The sequence below is a fragment of the Pipistrellus kuhlii genome, unplaced genomic scaffold (assembly GCF_014108245.1).
Source record: "Pipistrellus kuhlii isolate mPipKuh1 unplaced genomic scaffold, mPipKuh1.p scaffold_m20_p_30, whole genome shotgun sequence".
NCBI classification, from domain to species: domain Eukaryota; kingdom Metazoa; phylum Chordata; class Mammalia; order Chiroptera; family Vespertilionidae; genus Pipistrellus; species Pipistrellus kuhlii.
The window spans coordinates 3488615-3495723 of record NW_023425530.1 but is presented as its reverse complement, the minus strand read 5'-3'; the positions used below and the strand labels follow the sequence as shown (position 1 = coordinate 3495723).

Here is a 7109-nt window from a genome sequence, read left to right as displayed (position 1 = left end):
TGAAAGGCAGCATTTTATTAGCCATTCCTCACATCTTCTCTGTGGAAGTTAGACTCTCTATTGGGTTTAAATAGAGCTGCACATGACATCACACTCAAGCAGTTCATGGACCGTAAGAAAAATCTTACTGCTTAATTGTTTGACATTTTAACCGAGAGAAAAAGCAGACACTTTTATTGATTTAACATACATGCTTGCATTTGCTTCTCTTTCCTTCTACGTCAGGAATGGCCAGCGCACCTTGCTAAAGGATACAGGTCATGCCCCACGGTGTTTCTCCCCGACGATGCCCTCAGACAGCCGGATTTGAAAACCACCATCCAATCGTGAGTCCCGCTGGGTTGCCACAAGCTGAGTGGCAGACCCCCTTCTGCCGACAGCACCCTACTTCTCCATAGTTTCAGCCACTTTGTGGTCCTTCTCGGTGACCAGGTTAAGAAACTGGTGTCAATTATCTATTGATGTCAAGGACCTAAGTATGAAATTTCCATTTCCATGTTACCATTAGAGTGAGAGGAAGAAGGGAAAGCCAGTTAGCAAATAAGGAACCCTCCCACCCCCCAAAGTCTTGTTCTTTTCTGTTTTTAAGACATTGCTGACCATAATGAAACGGAGAGGTGTTTTGTTTTTTTTTTAAATATTTTATTGATTTTGTACAGAGAGGAAGGGAGAGAGATAGAGAGTTAGAAACATTGATGCGAGAGAGTCATCGATCGGCTGCCTGTTGCACACCCCCTACTGGGGATATGCCCGCAACCAAGGTACATGCCCTTGACCGGAATCGAACCCGGGACCTTTCAGTCCCCGAGCTGACGCTCTATCCATTGAGCCAAACCAGCCTCAGCAAGAGGTGCTTTTTATGGGGTGTTTCTATTAAAACTTATTTCTTTATGGGACATGGGCCTAAAGCAGTGCACTGCCCTTTGAAAGCTACTCTTGCAAGAAGGAGCTTGTCCCCTACTGGCACCAAAGTGTATCTGGATTAAAAGTTAATGGGATTCTGTCAGGTTTTTCCCATTGTACATTTTTTTCAGCTCTATTTCTGTATAGAAATTTACTTTCCCTTCCTACCCCCCAAAAGGGGATGTATCACATCGGTCTTAAAGAACAATGTTTCAAGCTAATTCCTTTGTGAGTGAAATGTGTTCAACTGAAGTTTTAATTTCATAGCTATATTAAATCTAATGATTCCTGTATAGCTTTAGGCAGGTTTATACTTAAGCAGCCATGAGCAGTGTTATGCTGATGAAAAGTATTTATTAATTTCCCCATAGCCTATCATTGGAGATGAACTTTAAAGACACCCTAAGCTGAAACTGGTTCAGTGGATAGAGCGTCGGCCTGCAGACTGAAGGGTCCCAGGTTCGATTCTGGTCAAGGGCATGTACCTTGGCTGCGGGCACATTTCAAGTGGGGTGTGTGCAGGAGGCAGCTGATCAGTGTTCCTCTCTCATCGATGTTTCTAACTCTCTATTCCACTCTCTTCCTCTCTGTAAAAAAATCAATAAAATATATTTTAAAAAATAAAAATAAATAAAGACATCCAAAGATGAAACTTCTAAGCTTGTTTAAGAGACAAAATACATATACTGACCAGCTTCCTGGCTCCCATGGGGGTTGTCCAAGGTACATGACCAGTGTCCCTGGAATTCGAGTGCTGCTTTTCCAGAACACGGTTTGGGAAATGCTCCCTGACAGTATTAATACATTCACCTTTAATTGTATTTTTCATCCTTAAACCCATAGTTAGTTTTAAAATGTCATTTTTATAATGTACCAACTTTTTCCAATGAAATTGTTAGCAGCTTCTAGTTTAGTTAAAAATAGCAAGTTCACAATTATAGTAATATGTCTTTTTTCCTCTCACTTATAACAGTAGTTGGGATCAAATTGTGTTTCAGAAAAACTGAGCCCCATCTCTCTCTTAAATTTCTAAGTTTTGGGACCTACTGAGTAATCACTGAATGTTTTTATTCAGCCAAGACACGAAATCTTGGAGTAAAGAATGACACCATTCAACTTTGCATACATTCTGTAGCTTCTTTCAAATTCAAAAGACTCTGATGTTACAGAATAATTAAAGGTTAGCCTTGCCCAGACAAGTAGGTTTCATGCTTCTTTCTCCAAATTAGTCTAATTCAGGAAATGCAATAAATTTTCATTTGCCATCCTTCAGTTTTGAAAATGGTCATTCCCCAGATTCGCTATTGGTGAAATAAGGGTTTGTTGAGAAAATTAACAGAGCTAGTTGACTTTTGAGAGTGATTTTGAAAAATGTTCATCATGGTACATTGTTCCCAATGGGGTGCAGTCTTACACAGCTTTTCTAAAAATGTATGTCTCTACATGCATGCATTTCACCCCCTGCCCAACACAGTCTCAATGTCACAACCTTTGATGGGCCCAGGAAAACTGTGAGGCATGATCACCTGGGCAAAAGCATCCAGTAGGTTCTGCTCTTACCCTAAGTCGTGTGTTTTCAACTCTGGAGCACATTGCAGCTCCTGGGAGCTTTATAAACCCTCATGTCTTCCCAACACCAGTGAGGGCTGTGCATCTCTTGGTGGAGGTGGGCAGTGTCTCCAGCTCCTCAGAGGATCCCAGGGAACAGCCCAGCTCAGGGGCCTCTGCCTGGTTAGAGCGGAGGAGAGAGAGGGGCTCCTAGCTGTGTGCAGGACCTGGAGCAAGTCAGTTTCAGCCTCGGTTTTCTTACCAGTAAAATAGGCTGTTGGATTAAATGTCACCTAAGGTTCAGTGGTCCTTCTCTGCTTCTGTGCTTCCAATTCTGTGACTTGAAAGTCAGTTTGAAGATGAAGCTGTTTGAAGCCCAAAAGAGGTATTCCCCTCGGATGCTCGCGGTGTTACAGGCCTTTTTACAGCAACTCATATTCCACAGACCCAGTTATGACGTCAGTGAACTTGAGCTTTTAGACACGGAAGGCAAAGGGAAGAAGCTTATCCCTTAACTACGAGGCCCCCTTTGTTGCTATGACACCACTCCTGTGAATGACTTACACATCCAGACACTTACACAGGATCTGAGAACTTGCACCTGATCTTGAAAATTTCATGTAATCTAATTAGGACATAAGTATTATTAACATTACACTGTGAAGCATTGTGCTGTGTTGTTAGCATTGCTTGTGTCAGGATAGCTAGATCTACTAATGTTGTGGGCTCTTACACTTGTCACTCAACTTCCTAATAATTATGTAAAAGTGATGTTAAACTTTTTTTTTTTGTACAGAGCATTTTATTTATTTCTAGGAAAATAATGGAAAATGGGTGGGTGGTGGATAGTGTAATAAAGCAACTGAAATGCAAGGCCTAACAACTTTTTTTAAAAGTACAATGACTACTGTATGGCTTAAATTTAAGCATGTGCCCAAATACATATAACATGTACAGGATGAAAGGTCCTATGGGTACAAGGGAAAATGATGAGGGAGTGTGTACTAACATGTACAGCATGGGGCCAAAGTAGGTGTACAATCTTGAGTACTGTATGTGAAACAGCAAAATAGCTAAAACAAGGGTCAAAGTCCCATTATATGATACTGATGAGAATGAGGATTTTAAGGCCACTGGACTGCTAGGATGGTCTTCCCGCTTCCCCCAAACCATTAACAATTGTCCTCAAACCTAACATAATAAACTCAATTGTTACAATTCTTTTTCCTTTCACAGTATGAGTTTGACCATATATTACATCATAAAGCACAGGTGAGTTTTAAAACCTGTATTGTTATTCTAGCTAATCAAAATAATAACATATCAAATTGAGTGTTAGGTAGTAGACAGTTTTGCAGCAAGCTATAGAGTGCTTTTTGTTATATTACTACAGGCCCAGTGCACAAATTTGTGCACAGATGGGGTCCAGCAGGCTGGCCCTGATCAGGGCCAATCAGGATGGGCCGGCTAGGGGCAGGGACCCTAGGCGGTTGGTGGGCCAGCCCTGCCCCCTGATCGAACTGTGGTCGAACTCCCGGTCCAGGGAACAATTTGCATATTACCTTTTATTGTATAGGATTGAAGTGAATTAATTGTTTTTGTCTTAAGACCCATAACACTTGAGTTATTGAGGATCCCAACGAGTATTTGTTTATGTAGGTTATCTTGATATTTACTGTATTAGAAATTAAAATGGAGCTTTAAAATATAAATCCACTGTATTTTTAAACAGTTTTGAATAGCATTACTGAAATTCTGAGCTAGATAATCCTTTATTATGGTGGATTGTCTTGCCCACTACAGGATATAATATGCAAGACAATATGAAAAATAACTATTTTCCATACCAAAATTTGAGTGGACATGTGTCACTAATTTACTTTTTTGCAAATATTTTTAACCTCTGTCTTTATTGAAGACACCTGATGCTCATGCATATTCTGTCTTCAGTCATTTGCCATTACTTCAATCACTTTAATCCTTTGCTTTGAAGAAGGAGTATGAAGACCCAGCCCCATGTAGTTATCTGGCTAGAAAAAGCTGCCTTTACAAAGCCTCAGATCATGTTGCTTATCCTTGTGATTATCCTTTGATATTGGCCCAAAAGTCCACAATTGCTGGCATTTTTAAATTAGTTACAATGGAAATTTAAATCATACCCATGCACTTGCAGGAGGTACTTTGTTAAGTTCAAACTAAATGGATCTTTCACTTTTTCCTTATGTTATGATAGTGTTATGAATTAGTCATTTCCACTTTCTTACCACAGTGTCCAAACCTCCCTTTCGTGAGTATCACCACCAATCTTGCCAGGAAAATCTTTTAAGTATTGAAAAGCTGCCAAGCAGACAGAGCAAGGCACACATTTTGGCCCTGGTCGAACAGCTCTGTTGGTTTGAGCTTTGTCCCAATATGTCAAAATCATGGTTTTGATCCACGGTCAGGGCACATTCAAAAAATAACCAATGAATGTGCAAAAGTAAGTGGATCAATAAATCGATGTGACTCTTCTTCTCTCTCACCCCACCCCCACCCCACCTCTAACTCTGTTTCTCTGAAACAGAAACAAAGAACAAAAAGGACAGCCCATGTTTTCCCAAATGCTGATTTTTAGCTTGAGAGCTTGATAAATAGACAATTTATTTTTCTTGAAGTGACAGGCTCACTTTTTACTTTTGAGAGAATGACAGTTGTGTTCTCAAATAAAGAGATAATTCTAAGGAAAAGCTGGCTTTTTCTGCTCATAGCTAAGGCACAAGGGCTTTTCCTTAACACAACCACATTTCAGTATGCAGAAGTGCTTCAAGCACACTCTCCCCCTAGTGAGAATGTGAAAACAGGATCAACGTTTCATACTATTCCTTTTTGTCAAGGATGTCCTTAGGTAAGGCAGAATTACTTTTCCAACTGCAAGCGGCAGTGAACAATACACTGACTGCCAGCACAGTGTGGTACCACTGCTTTCCTTCATGCTCACAAGCTAGTCTTGCTCATCTTTGCTTTTCTACAACATTGCAAAGTTAGTGTAGACTCCGGCAATGCCGAATGTTCCTATAACATTCATGTTGGCCGCAGGGGCCTCCTGAAAAATAGCCTACTTGGTCAGAGGTCGGCAAACTCATTAGTCAGCAGAGCCAAATATCAACAGTACAGTGATTGACATTTCTTCTGACAGCCAAATTTTTTAAACTTAAACTTCTTCTAATGCCACTTCTTCAAATTAGACTCGCCCAGGCCGTGGTATTTTGTGGAAGAGCCACATTCAAGGGGCCAAAGAGCCACATGTGGCTCGGGAGCCACAGTTTGCCGACCACGGGTCAAAGGGAACCTCCCCGGTGGCCTGCAGAGCTCACTGGTTCCAATGAGCGGAGTGTTTTAGTGCGGAGAACATTTCAGTGAAAAGACTGCTCACTTTTAAATAGAAAGACACCTTTTTAATTCAAACTTCTAACAGATATAAGAAAAAAATAACAATAATAATATAATACAGGAGAATGATAAGTGGAAAAACATGAATGTCACTTCCACATGAATTAAAATTCTAAAGACATCCTTGCCCAACACTAATGCTTTATCGAGTGTCCCTGGGCATTCCAATGTGAGCTGGAGGGATGGAAATGTATTTGGGTTGCCGGCATTGCCTGTCAGGGAAAGTCAGTGTTTTGTAGGCAACTCCAGCTGCTCAGTGCAGAAAACATGGCACAGAGTTTGATGCGCTGAGTAAAAAGAGGCCAGGAAACCCTCTGACAGAGCAGTTTTACAAGACACCAGTTTGTAAAACTGCTCTGTTGAAAGTTAAGCTTCCCCCTGAACCCCTCTCCCTCCTAGATGATGTGTTACTAAGATCCTCACAATCCCCGAATTAATTGTTAAATGCATATTCATGTTTTACAGAGTTCAAGATAGAACCTTGCATATTTTCGATGAGAGAAGGCACCCCTTCAGAGTAAGTGTCATTTTCATTGAGGTTCTATTTGCCTCTCATACTGTGGTGTTTATTTCATACCGATCTGCTGTGAAATGAATTATTAGGAGAAAATTACTTCCTCCGGCTTGAAGCCAAAGTGGTCTTCTTCCCCACTGCATGTGGTAGCTAATGATTTTACAAAAGGAGTCTTGTGTGAGGGACACGTCAGTAAGAACTGAGCCACAGCTTTGTATAGTCAGAGAGCTAAAGTGAGTAAATGTGCCCCCAACGTTATCTTTCTTAATGATATTTTGAGGAGCATCAAACAATACAAATGTCTGTAAATAAACCTAAAAGGTTAAGACTCTATGAAAAAACTGAGACAAGTATTTAAATTTTAAACCAATTAAAATGACAGCAATTTCCAACTTCCCTCCTCTGAGGCTCTGCAGCGACATGTAGCTGGCGCCCCCTGAGGAGCGCGGCACAGCCAGAGTCTCGGGGTCACAGGAGCGTGACCATGTGTTTTCAGAGCTGGTTGCAGAGAAGGGTGACATGGGCCTAAACGTAGTTTACATTTAGGTCGACTTCTGTGGGGAGGGAGACATACATAACTGTGTTCAGGCTGTTCCTGTATTTGTGTCCAATAGCTGATGAGTGGAGAATCAGTGTTGTTTAAGATCCACTGTTTATACTTCAAAGACTAAAAGACATGTCAGCCAATCAAAGTGATGTAGGGCCCGGTGGGCAC

General features: G+C 41.1%; 1 long non-coding RNA gene across 1 annotated transcript; it reads left to right on the top strand.

The window, feature by feature from the left end:
* Positions 1-225: 225 nt before the first annotated feature.
* On the top strand, positions 226-6397 carry LOC123653301. The gene is made up of 3 exons (XR_006743033.1): positions 226-326; positions 3688-3723; positions 6346-6397. It is a non-coding gene; the product is annotated as an uncharacterized LOC123653301 (long non-coding RNA).
* The last annotated feature ends 712 nt before the right edge of the window (positions 6398-7109 follow it).